A 13,694-nucleotide genomic window follows, 5' to 3' on the forward strand; every position below is an offset into this window, starting at 1 on the left:
GGGAGGGAGGGAGGGAGATGGTGGGGAGGGAGGGAGGGAGGGGAGATGGTGGGGAGGGAGGGAGGGAGGGGAGATGGTGGGGAGGGAGGGAGGGAGGGGAGATGGTGGGGAGGGAGGGGAGGGACGGAGTATGAGGGAGGATGGCGGGAAGGAGGGTTGATGGGGAGGATTGGGTGGTGGGGGAAAGAGATTGAGAGGGAGGGGTGGCGGAGGTGAGGGAGGGGTGAGGGCGTGACGGAAAGTCGAGGAGAAAAATAAATGACAAACATTCAGGTCCAAAATTTTGCACAAATACACTCTTTTTAATCTACTGCTTTCCTGATCAAAGTTTAACACTATCTCCTCAACATAACGGAGAAATAGGTGGGAAGAGAGATGATTTAAAGATGGACTATTCGTGGTCAGTTTATATTTTAGACTTTGTCGCACAGTCCCCTCAGTAAACGGATTATTTTATAAAAAAACAATTGGGCCACAAGGCAAGTTATCATATAATATGTAAATAAAATCATAATGCTAGTTACCTTTCTATTTTGCTGGGACAGGATTGTCATGGTGTTGGGAACCTTTGATGGAATTCTATGCTGGGTGCAATGGGGATAGAATCATCTCCTCAAGATCTGGGAACTGGTTGGAATGGAATTTACTTTTGCTAAAAGTGAGAGTGAACAAAAATCCACCTGAACGTGAAGGTTAGCAAAGTACCTCAAAATAAGCAACAACTTTGAACCAAACTGTGTGAGACTTGAAAGAATTGCATTTCTATAGCGCCTTTCACAGCCACAAATGTCCCAAAGCGCTTTGCAGCCTATGAAGTAGTTTTGGAGTGTAGTCACTCTTGTGTTGTGGGAAATGCAGCAGCCAATTTGCGCACAGCAAGCTCCCACAAACAGCAATGTGATAATGACCAGATAATCTGTTTTTAGTGATTTTAGTCAAAGAATAAATATTGGCCCCAGGACACCGGGGATAACTCCCCCGCTCTTCTTCAAAATAGTGCCATGAGATCTTTTACATCCACCTGAGAGAGCAGACAGGGCCTCGGTTTAACGTCTCATCTGATGGATGGCACCTGTGACAGTGCGGCATTCCTTCAGTACTGTCCCTCCGACAGTGCGATGCTCCCTCAGTACCCCTCCGACAGTGCGGTGCTCCCTCAGTACTGCCCCTCCGACAGTGCGGTGCTCCTTCAGTACTGCCCCTCCGACAGTGCGGCACTCCCTCAGTACTGGCCCTCCGACAGTGCGGCATTCCTTCAGTACTGCCCCTCCGACAGTGCGGTGCTCCCTCAGTACTGCCCCTCCGACAGTGCGGCGCTCCCTCGGTACTGCCCCTCCGACAGTGCGGCGCTCCCTCGGTACTGCCCCTCCGACAGTGCGGCGCTCCCTCGGTACTGCCCCTCCGACAGTGCGGCGCTCCCTCGGTACTGCACTGGGAGTGTAAGCCTAGATTTCTGTGCTCAAGCCTCTGGAGTGGGACTTGAACCTTCTGACTCAGAGAGGGGAGTGTGATACTCAATGAGCCATCACTGAGAGAATGCAGAAACCAAGTGCAGGCAGCGGAAGGAGCGTGCGGCAAACCAGACTCCCCACCCACCCTTTCCTTCAACCACTGTCTGTCCCACCTGTGACAGAGACTGTAATTCCCGAATTGGACTGTTCAGTCACCTGAGAACTCACCTTTGGAGTGGAAGCAAGACTTCCTCGATTCCGAGGGACTGCCTATGATGATGATGATGATGATATATGGCTGGAGATTTTCTGATGATGAAAATGAATTGGAAACCTCAGTAACCGACTGGCCCCAACAGCAGCAGACTGGGGAAGTGGGACTTTTATTTAAATAAAACAGACTCTGTGCAGTGTTTAACTCTTACTGCCACGTCAGGACTTTAATGGACTCAATCTCACGCCTGCCAACTAAGCCCAAAGTGATACAAACATTTATTGGTAACCGCCTTGAGAAAACTGCAGCTTCTAAAACTTTGAAGAATAGTTAAATCATAGTGCAAAACGTATCTTAAGCAAACTGTATGACGGAGCGCACCCTTTGTGTGGCGATACCCTTGCTGTCGACCTTACAGCGCTGTTGCTCAATTCCATTCACTCGGTGGAAGGGGTTCGAGTCATTGAACAGAGATTTTAACAAGTGGGAAGAGAGGGTTCGCGGGATCCCTGGACACCAGGGGTCCGGCGGCAGCTCCAAGACTCCAACCCTTGGGATTGAGGTGTTGAATGAATTCCCCCCCCCGCCCCCTCGGCTCCTAACAGCACCAGGGAGGAAAACTTCCAACCCTGCTGACAGGGGAGCTCCCAGACCTGGCTCTGCTTAGTTCAGGCTGCTTCGTGGTTAGTTCAGGCTGCTTCGTGGTTAGTTAAGGCTGGTTATGGTTAGTTATTGACTAACCTCCCTCTGCTCACTCATTTACAATCTCCTCTGGACTCCCCTTCTCTGCTGCTCGCGAACTTCCTGCCAAATCTGTGCAGCATATAAAGCTACCCTGGCTGCAAGCATCCACCTCGCTACTGCATTATTGTTGCCGTTCTGGTCCCCGGTGTAGAACCGTGCAGCACAGAGAGAGGCCACCCGGCCCACCTTGCCGGTGCTGGCTCTTGGCTGCAGAGGCCCAGTCAGCCCCCACTCCCCCCCCCTGCTCTTGACCCACAGCCCTGCAAATCCAGACCCCACCAGTGTGACCCTGCATTTACCTTCTCAAAGCAGGCACAACACTTGCTGCATTGCAACTCCGAAACCTTGCGTGTGACCAAGTGACCGAGGGTTGTTCTTGTTATGTATGTAAACCTGTACACACCCTGTGTAGCCACCAGGGGGCTCATCCCCTGGAGTCCCAAGGGATCCCACAATCCCTTGGGAGCACTGGTACTTAAGGAGGCCTCACAGGCCGGAGAGGCAGTCTGGAGACCTGCAATAAAAGACCACGGTCACACTTTACTTTGAGCTCACAGTATCTAGTCAGACTCTTTATTCGTACATAACAGTTTTGAGCCGTTCAAAATTGTCCTGCAGTCACAGGCAAGGTAGATTGATCGCTGCTTCGAGCAACGTCCGAAAGAAAACTCACGCAATTCTTGTTAACACCCACCCCTACATTAAAAAAAACAAGAATTGTATGTTTTTTCCATTTTCTTTGAAGTTGTTCTTTGAAGACTTGTATTTATATAGCGCCTTTCTGCTGTTTGTGGGAGCTTGTCGGTGGTCATGAAAGGCGCTATATAAATGCAAGTCTTTCTTTTATCATGGCCACAGGTCGTCACAATACGCTTTACAGCCAATGAAGTACTTTTGGAGTGTAGTCACTGTTGTAATGTGGGAAAAGCGGCAACTAATTTGCGCACAGCAAGCTCCCACACACAGCAATGTGATAATGACCAGATAATCTGTTTTAGTGATGTTGATTGAGAGATAAATATTGGCTCCAGGACACAGGGATAACTCCCCTGTTTTTCTTTGAAATAGTGCCATGGGATCTTTCATGTCGACCTGAGAGAGCAGACGGGGCCTCGGTTTAACGTCTCACCCAAAAGACTGCACCTCTGACAGTGCGGCACTTTCTCACTACTGCCTCTCCGACAGTGAGGCACTCTCTCAGTACTGCCCGACTGTCCGTGCTCCCTCAGTACTTCCCCTCTGACACTCCGCGCCCCCTCAGTACTGCCCCTCTGATAGTGCGGCACTCCCTCAGTACTGCCCCTCCAACAGTGCGGCACTCCCTCAGTAATACCCCTCCGACAGTGCAGCGCTTCCTCAGTACTGTCCCTCCGACAGTGCGGCACTCCCTCAGTACTGCCCCTCTGACAGTACGGCACTCCCTCAGTATTGTTACTCCGACAGTACTGCCCCTCCGATAGCACGGCACATCCTCAGTACTGCCCCTCCGACAGCACGGCACTCCCTCAGGACACCCCCTCCGACAGTCCGCGTTCCCTCAGCACTGCCCCTCTGACAGTGCGGTGCTCCCTCAGCACTGCCCCTCCGACAGTGCGGTGCTCCCTCAACACTGCACTGGAATGTCAGCCTAGACATTTTTGTGCTCAGGTCTCTGGAGTGAGACTTGAACCCACAACCTTCTGACTCAGAGGCGAGGGTGCCACCCAGTGAGCCACTGGTTGGTCTACTAATTATAACAATTTTGGAGATGGGGTGGCAGGGGAGGCTGTTTGACCAACAGTCATGAATCATCTAATCGGACAATGTTCGCTTTCCGATTGGCCACAGTTAGGTGGAATGCCAAGTGATCAATAGCGGGAGTGTGGGGGCGGAGCAGATGGAGGTCATGTGATGAAATATCCCAGAAATCATCTGACCAGGGTTGGCAACTCCAGATCGGCCAAGTGCTAAAAATATAGGATCTGGGCATCACACTTCAGGAAGGATGTCACGGCCTTGGAGAGGGTGCAGAGGAGATTTACCAGAATGGTACCCGGGATGAGGGACTTTGGTTACGTGGAGACACTGGAGAAGCTGGGGTTGTTCTCCGTAGAGCAGAGAAGGTTAAGAGGAGATTGTTCAGCAGGGTCTGTAACCAGGTGACACAGATTTAAGGTGATGGGCAAAAGAACCAGAGGTGAGATGAGGAAAAAACAATTACGCAGCGAGTTGTTGTGATCTGGAACGCGTTGCCTGAAAGACCGGTGGGAGCAGACACAAAAGTAACTTTCAAAAGGGATTTGGATAAATACTTGAAAAGGAAAATAAAAGTCAAAAGGCAATCGGGACAGAGCCTGGGAGTGGGACTAATTAGATGGTTCTTTCAAAGAGGCGTGATGAGCCGAATGGTCTCCTTCCATGCTCTATGTTTCTATGGGTGTGAGATGGAGTTGGTGCATTCACTAAAAACAAACTGTAGTACAGCAGTTTGAAACTGCCAACCCAGCTCACACACCGAGATTGGAAGGTTTGGTGTGTGTTCAGCTCAGGGTCTGTTCTTGTAACGTAACTCAACTAATAATTTTCATGTATTCGACATGGCTACTGTTGGTACTATCACAAGGTGTGCCACCAGAGGGCACAGCAGTGGGAGACTTGGAGGTTCCCTGTACAGGTGCGCCTGGCCTAGTATAAAAGGCAGGCCACCAGGTGTGATCCTCACTCTGGAGTTAACAAATAAAGGACTAAGGTCACTACAGTTCAAGTACAGCACAGTGCCTCGTTGAGTCATTATTAGAGCATTTAAGGACACAACAATAATGAGCGGGCTTTGAGGTTGTAAGGATCCATTGTCCGGGGAGGGCGAGATCTTCATAGCTCCAGACTAGAGCCAGTACGCAGAATTCCAGATAAGGTATGGATGGGAACGAGCATCTTCATACTATAGAATGATACTGTGTCGGTCCAAATAGGGATTGTGGGGGTGGGGAATAATGTATGCCCCTGTGAGTATGCTCACAGGTTTGTAGAGCTGTTGAACACACTAGGGTGTCCCTGGAGATGGAGCACATGGTGTCTACCGGTACGCTCATGGCCTTCCACGAGAGGTGGGCACCAGTGGGACTGGAGTGCATCTTAACCGCCGGCAACCAAATTCTAATTTGATTTAAGTTTCCGTTAAAGTTTTATTTGGAAATTTGTGGGTTCTAGTGCCTTTGCCAAAAGTGGGCACTTGATTTAACGTTCTACTTTAAATAGTTGTAGAGCTGTTGAGTTGGGAGTGGCTTAGCCAGTCACGTGATGTTCACAAGACTCAATAAAACCCCAGCCAGTTGGGTTTGGGGGTCCCACGATGAGGCAGGTGGTTGTGAGCCTTGTGGATGAAGCAGTCGGACTTTTCCCCTTTTTTAAAGATGGTCACGATTACAGCATCTCTGAAATCTCCCGGTATGCTCTCCCCTTCCCGATGAGAGAGATGAGGTCATGCATTTGTGTCAGTAGTGCCTCTCCGCCATACTTTAGTGCCTCAGCGGGGATTCCATCCGCTCCCGATGCCTTGTTGTTCTTGAGCTGATGGATGGCCTTTTCTACCTCGTGCAGGGCTGGGGTTTTGCTGAGATGGTGGCGGGTAGCATGCTGCTGGATGGAGTTGAGGACACTCGTGTCAAAGGCAGAGTCTCGGTTAAGGAGATCTGCTACCACCAATTACACACAGCATTACCTCAAATGCATATCAGTGCCTAGGATGCAAAGGTGATCAGTCTTCCTCCTATCAATGACACTGATGTCATGAATCACCCTCCTACCCCACCATGGGAGCTCCATTGGGTGGGCCACATTGTCCGCATGCCCGACACAAGACTCCCAAAGCAAGCGCTCTACTCGGAACTCCTACACGGCAAACGAGCCCCAGGTGGGCAGAGGAAATGTTTCAAGGACACCCTCAAAGCCTCCTTGATAAAGTGCAACATCCCCATCGACACCTGGGAATCCCTGGCCAAAGACCGCCCTAAGTGGAGGAAGTGCATCTGGGAGGGCGTTGAGCACCTCGAGTCTCATCGCCGAGAGCATGCAGAAAACAAGCGCAGGTAGCGGAAGGAGCGTGCGGCAAACGAGACTCCCCACCCACCCTTTCCTTCAACCACTGTCTGTCCCACCTGTGACAGAGACTGTAATTCCAGTATTGGACTGTTCAGTCACCTGAGAACTCACTTTTAGAGTGGAAGCAAGTCTTCCTCGATTTCGAGGGATTGCCTATGATGATGATGGATTAAGTATGATTGTTAAACCGTTTGCTAATAAACCAACTCATTCTTAATAGCAATGTGTTGCTATGAATTCTTAAGCAAAGAACCCATGGAGCAAATACATTGTAGTTGTGTGGATCTATTGTCCCGGTGGGTGAGATCGTCATATCTCCAATCTAGAGCCAGTGTACAGAATTCCAGATAAGATAAGGATGAGAATGAGTATCCTCATACTAAAGAATGATACTGTATCGGGCCATAAGGGATTGTGGGGGTGGTGGGGCGGGGGAGGAGTGTGGAGGAAGGGGTAATTGTGAAATCCATGCAGAAAAAACCCCAATATAAACCAAGCCAAACCCCCCTGTTGAGCAGAGCTCCCGGGGGGTGGGATTTGTGATACCGGTATCATTGATAGGAGGAAGACTGATCACCTTTGCATCCTAGGCACTGATATGCATTGAGGCTGTGCTGTGTGTAATTGGTGGTAGCATTTATGTTTTCGTAGATTAATAAAACTCTCCATTGAGTCCAGTGACCAAAGTCTTTATTTATTGATACTGAGTGAGCAAGTAAGATTAAACCAGCCCCCAAGAGTGGGTTAATAATTCCATTGGCATCTTGTCACACCATCTCGAAGTACAGCGCACAATTCATTTGTTTTAGATTGCAGTGGTTGTAAATTTTTGTTAGTTAGAAAGACTTGCATTTCTATAGTGCCTTTCATAATTTCATGATGCCCAAAGTGCTTTACAGCCAATTAAGTACTTTTTGAAGTGTAGTCATTGTTGTAATGTAGGAAACGCGGCAGCCAATTTTCACACATAAGGTCCCACAAACAACAATGTGATAATGACCAGATAATCTGTTTTTGTTATGTTGATTGAGGGATAAATATTGTCCAGGAGACCGGGGATAACTCCCCTGCATGTCACAGAATCAGAGAGGTATATAGCACAGAAGGAGGCCATTCGGTCTATCGTGTCTGTGACGGAAAGTCTTCGAAATAGTGCCATGGGATCTTTTATGTCCACCCGGGAGGGCAGACGGTGCCTCGGTTTAACGTCTCATCTGAAAGCCGGCACCTCTGACAGTGCGACGCTCCCTCAGTACTGCCCCTCCGACAGTGCAGCGCTCCCTCAGTACTGCCCCTCCGACAGTGCAGCGCTCCCTCAGTACTGCCCCTCCGACAGTGCGGCGCTCCCTCAGTACTGCCCCTCCGACAGTGCGGCGCTCCCTCAGTACTGACCCTCTGACAGTGCAGCACTCCCTCAGTACTGCCCCTCCGACAGTGCGGCACTCCCTCAGTACCGCCCCTCCAACAGTGCAGCACCCCTTCAGTACTGCCCCTCCGACAGTGCGGCACTCCCTCAGAACTGCACTGGAGGTTCATCCTAGATTTTTGTGCTCAAGTTTCTGGAGTGGGACTTGAACCCACAATCTTCTGACTCAGAGGTGAGAGCGCTACCTACTAAGCCACAGCTGACAGACCAAGGTATTAAGGACTGTGGACCAAGGCAGGTAGAGAGGATATACAGCACAGAAACAGGCCAATCGGCCCAACCAGTCCATGCCCACACTTATGCTCCACTCGAGCCTCCTCCCGGCTTTCCTCATTTAACTCGATCAGCATAACCCTCTCCCTTCTCCCTCATATGCATGTCTAACTGTTGTGTCCTTGGATGCTCTAATAATGACTCCATGAGGCAATGTGTTGTACTCAAACTGTAGTGACCTTAGTCCTTAATTTGTTAATTCCAGAGTGAAGATCACACCTGGTGGCCTGCCTTTTGTACTAGGCCAGGCACACCTGTACAGGTAACCTCCAAGTCTCCCACTGCTGTGCCCTCTGGTGCCACACCTTGTGATAGTACCATCAGTAGCCATGTAGGATACATGACATCACTCTCCCCTGAGCCTTTAGTGCAAATTGCCTCTGCATTGACTGTGCTCTGGGCTTAGCTCTATCTGGGCTCTGTCTGGTTGACCCTTGGCAAGTCGTTTCAATCTTGAGTGAGTGGTTGGTGCAGTCGAGTGCTGGTGGTTGCTGTTTGTGTGTGTCCCTGACTGCTCCATTCTCCCCACCTCCCCCCACATATAGATTATGCCGGAGGCTCAATTGCATTCATACACATTCAAGTTCAGAAAGACAAGGTTGCATTACATTTGTGGTTCCGTTGTGAGACAAGTTCGTTAGACTGGTGAGGTACATTATGGATGCGGTGACCGGTGCATAAGGACAAACTAGTTCCAGAACTGCTGGGTGGTGTCCCTGCCGTCTGGTGGCGACGTGGTGCCCAGTGCTGGCAGTGGGAACCCAGTTGGCTCAAGTTGCCTGCTCTTGGGACTGTTGCCATGGTTCCTAGCGTCGGGCAGGTTCACAGATGCCTGTGACCTCCCTGTCCTTTCTTTGCGCCCTGGGTCACTGCTGCTCCCTGACCGGCTGTCGTCTAGCAGCGCACAGGGAACTGGGCGTTGTTTGGTTTGGGACCCTGGCTGGTTCCAGTCCCTTTTGGGAGGACTGTAGCGGGTGACCTTTCGTTGATGGGTATGGCCTTGGTGGTGATGTGGTCTGGGGACTGCGCCTTAGCAAAGTCTGCTCTTTCAGACTCGTGGTTGTTGGTGCCATCGGGTGCCTGAGAGGTGGAGCCGATCAGGGGCAGGGTATCGATACCGGTGCCTTTGCTGAGGTCACTTGCTCTGCAGCTCGTCTGTGTTGGCTGCTTGTGGCGTCGGGAGGTGCGTCGGAGAGACGCGAGTCCAGGGTCGACAAGAGGCCTACAAAAGGCGAGCCGGTGCAGCTACAGGGAGAGGGCAAAAAAAAAGTAGAAAGAAATAGAAAGGTGACGTCACAGCCAAGGGGGTAAGTGATTGGCTGGTGATTGGTGAGTAGTTTTTCTTTTTTCTCTTCTATATCAGTGAGTAACTTTTGGCATTGTTGTTGCCAATTTAAGTGTATCTAAGGGTTAAGTCATGGCAGGAGAGCTCAGACACGTGTTATGCTCCTCCTGTACCATGTGGGAACTCGGACGACACCAGTGTTCCTGACGACTATGTGTGCGGGAAGTGTATCCACCTCCAGCTCCTGACGGTCCGCGTTGCGGAATTGAAGCTGAAGGTGGATTCACTCTGGAGCATCCACGATGCTGAGAATGACGTGAGTAGCACGTGTAGCGAGTTGGTCTTACCGCAGGGAAAGGGTCCACAGCCAGATAGGGAATGGAAGACCAACAGGAAGAGCAGTGCAAGGAAGGTAGTGCAGGGGTCCCCTGCGGTCATCCCCTACAAAAGAGATACATCGCTTTGAGTACTGTTGAGGGGGATGACTCATCAGGGGAGGGCAGCAGCAGCCAAGTTCATGGCACCGTGGCTGGCTCTGCTGCACAGGAGGGCAGGAAAAAGAGTGGGAGAGCGATAGTGATAGGGGATTCCATTGTAAGGGGAATAGATAGGCATTTCTGCGGCCGCAACTCCAGGATGGTATGTTGCCTCCCTGGTGCAAGGGTCAAGGATGTCTCGGAGCGGGTGCAGGGCATTCTGAAAAGGAAGAGTGAACAGCCAGTTGTCGTGGTGCATATAGGTACCAACGATATAGGTAAAAAACGGGATGAGGTCCTACGAGGCGAATTTAGGGAGCTAGGAGCTAAATTAAAAAGTGGGACCTCAAAAGTAGTAATCTCGGGATTGCTACCAGTGCCACGTGCTAGTCAGAGTAGGAATCACAGGATAGCTCAGATGAATATGTGGCTTGAGGAGTGGTGCAGCAGTGAGGGATTCAAATTCCTGGGACATTGGAACCGATTCTGGGGGAGGTGGGACCAGTACAAACCGGACAGTCTGCACCTGGGCAGGACCGGAACCAATATTCTAGGGGACTGTTTTCTAGTGCTGTTGGGGAGGAGTTAAACTAATATGGCAGGGGGATGGGAACCTATGCAGGGAGACACAGGGAAATAAAAAGGAGGCAGAAACAAAAGATAGAAAGCAGAATAGCAAAAGTGGAGGGCAGAGAAACCCAAGGCAAAAAACAAAAAGGGCCATATTACAGCAAAATTCTAAAGGGGCAAAGTGTGTTAAAAAAACAAGCCTGAAGGCTCTAAGCCTCAAAGCAAGCAATATTCGGAATAAGGTGGATGAATTAACTGTGCAGATGGCAGTTAATGGATACGATGTGATTGGCATCACGGAGACATGGCTTAACGGGAACCAAGGCTGGGAACTCAACATCCAAGGGTATTCAGCATTTAGGAAGGATAGATAAAAGGAAAAGGAGACATGGTGACGTTGCTGGTTAAAGATGAAATTAATGCAATTGTAAGAAAGGACATTAGCTTGGATGATGTGGAATCGGTATGGGTGGAGCTGCGGAATACCAAAGGGCTGAAAACGCTAGTGGGTGTTGTATATAGACCACCAAATAGTAGTAGTGAGGTTGGGGACAGCACCAAGCAAGAAATAAGTGATATGTGCAATAAAGGTACAGCAGTAATCATGGGCGACTTTAATATACACATTGATTGGGCTAACTGGTAGCAATGCGGTGGAGGAGGATTTCCTGGAGTGTATTAGGGATGGTTTTCTAGACCAATATGTCGAGGAACCAACCAGGGAGCTGGCCATCCTAGACTGGGTGATGTGTAATGAGAAGGGACTAATTAGCAATCTTGTTGTGCGAGGCCCCTTGGGGAAGAGTGACCATAATATGGTAGAATTCCTTATTAAGATGGAGAGTGACAAAGTTAATTTGGAAACTAGGGTCCTGAACTTAAGGAAAGGTAACTTCGACGGTATGAGGCGTGAATTGGCTAGAATAGACTGGCAAACGATACTAAAAGGGTTGACGGTGGATAAGCAATGGCAAACATTTAAAGATCACATGGATGAACTTCAGCAAATGTACATCCCTGTATGGAGTAAAAATAAAACTGGGAAGGTGGCTCAACCGTGGCTAACAAGGGAAATTAAGGATAGTGTTAAAACCAATGAAGAGGCATATAAATTGGCTAGAAAAAGCAACAAACCTGAGGACTGGGAGAAACAGAGGAAGACTAAGGGTTTAATTAAGAGGGGGAAAACAGAGTACTAGAGGAAGCTTGCAGGGAATATAAAAACTGACTGCAAAAGCTTCTATAAATATGTGAAGAGAAAAAGATTAGTGAAGACAAACGTAGGTCCCTTGCAGTCGGATTCAGGTGAAATTATAATGGGGAACAAAGAAATGGCAGACCAATTGAACCAATACTTCGGTTCTGTCTTCATGAAGGAAGACACAAATAACCTTCCGAAGGTACTTGGGGACCGAGGGTCTAGTGAGAAGGAGGAACTGAAAGATATCCTTATTAGGCGGGAAATTGTGTTTGGGAAATTGATGGGATTGATGGGAATGGCAGGCAGTGACTAGTGGAGTGCCGCAGGGCTCAGTGCTGGGACCCCAGCTCTTTACAATATACATTAACGATTTGGATGAAGGAACAGAGTGTAATATCTCCAAGTTTGCAGATGACACTAAGCTGGGTGGCGGTGTGAGCTGTAAGGAGGACGCTAAGAAGCTGCAGGGTGACTTGGACATAGAAACATAGATAGAAACATAGAAACATAGAAAATAGGTGCAGGAGTAGGCCATTCGGCCCTTCTAGCCTGCACCGCCATTCAATGAGTTCATGGCTGAACATTCAACTTCAGTACCCCATTCCTGCTTTCTCGCCATACCCCTTGATCCCCCTAGTAGTAAGGACCTCATCTAACTCCTTTTTGAATATATTTAGTGAATTGGCCTCAACAACTTTCTGTGGTAGAGAATTCCACAGGTTCACCACTCTCTGGGTGAAGAAGTTCCTCCGCATCTCGGTCCTAAATGGCTTACCCCTTATCCTTAGACTGTGACCTCTGGTTCTGGACTTCCCCAACATTGGGAACATTCTTCCTGCATCTAACCTGTCTAACCCCGTCAGAATTTTAAATGTTTCTATGAGGTCCCCTCTCATTCTTCTGAACTCCAATGAATACAAGCCCAGTTGATCCAGTCTTTCTTGATAGGTCAGTCCCGCCATCCCGGGAATCAGTCTGGTGAACCTTCGCTGCACTCCCTCAATAGCAAAAATGTCCTTCCTCAGGTTAGGAGAGCAAAACTGTACACAATACTCCAGGTGTGGCCTCACCAATGCCCTGTACAACTGTAGCAACACCTCCCTGCCCCTGTACTCAAATCCCCTTGCTATGAAGGCCAACATGCCATTTGCTTTCTTAACCGCCTGCTGCACCTGCATGCCAACCTTCAATGACTGATGTACCATGACACCCAGGTCTCTTTGCACCTCCCCTTTTCCTAATCTGTCACCATTCAGATAATAGTCTGTCTCTCTGTTAGGACAGGTTAGGTGAGTGGGCAAATGCATGGCAGATGCAGTATAATGTAGATAAATGTGAGGTTATCCATTTTGGGGGCAAAAGCACGAAGGCAGAATATTATCTGTATGGCGGCAGACTAGGAAAAGGGGAGGTGAATGAGACCTGGGTGTCATGGTTCATCAGTCACTGAAAGTGGGCACACAGGTACAGCAGGCGGTGAAGAAGGCAAATGGTATGTTGGCCTTCATAGCGAGGGGATTTCAATGTAGAAGCAGGGAGGTCTTACTGCAGTTGTACAGGGCCTTGGTGAGGCCTCACCTGGAATATTGTGTTCAGTTTTGGTCTCCTAGTCTGAGGAAGGAGTTCTTGCTATTGAGGGAGTGCAGCAAAGGTTCACCAGATTGATTCCAGGCTTGGCTGGGCTGTCATATGAGGAGAGACTGGATCAATTGGGCCTTTATTCAGTGGAGTTTAGAAGGATGAGAGGGGATCTCATAGAAACTTCTAAGATTCTGACGGGTCTGGACAGGTTAGATGCGGGAAGAATGTTCCCGATGTTGGGGAAATCCAGAACCAGGGGACATAGTCTTAGGATAAGGGGTAGGCCATTTAGGATTGAGATGAGGAGAAACTTCTTCACTCAGAGAGTTGTTAACCTGTGGAATTCCCTACCGCAGAGAGTTGTTGATGCCAGTTCACTGGATATATTCAAGA

General features: G+C 49.3%; 1 protein-coding gene across 2 annotated transcripts in view; it reads right to left on the reverse strand.

Moving 5' to 3' along the window:
- nlrx1 (NLR family member X1) overlaps positions 1 to 13,694 on the reverse strand; it is a 63,457-nt gene that overhangs the window by 38,191 nt on the left and 11,572 nt on the right. The window contains exon 1 of one of the 2 annotated variants that reach the window (XM_070893168.1): positions 2,407 to 2,470. The exons of the other annotated variant lie outside the window; for it this stretch is intronic. The gene's annotated coding sequence lies outside the window, so the exon portion shown is untranslated. Of the gene's footprint in view, positions 1 to 2,406; positions 2,471 to 13,694 lie in introns of those variants that run through there. 2 annotated transcript variants of the gene reach the window in all.

Source organism: Pristiophorus japonicus, chromosome 11 (genome assembly GCF_044704955.1).
Source record: "Pristiophorus japonicus isolate sPriJap1 chromosome 11, sPriJap1.hap1, whole genome shotgun sequence".
NCBI classification, from domain to species: domain Eukaryota; kingdom Metazoa; phylum Chordata; class Chondrichthyes; family Pristiophoridae; genus Pristiophorus; species Pristiophorus japonicus.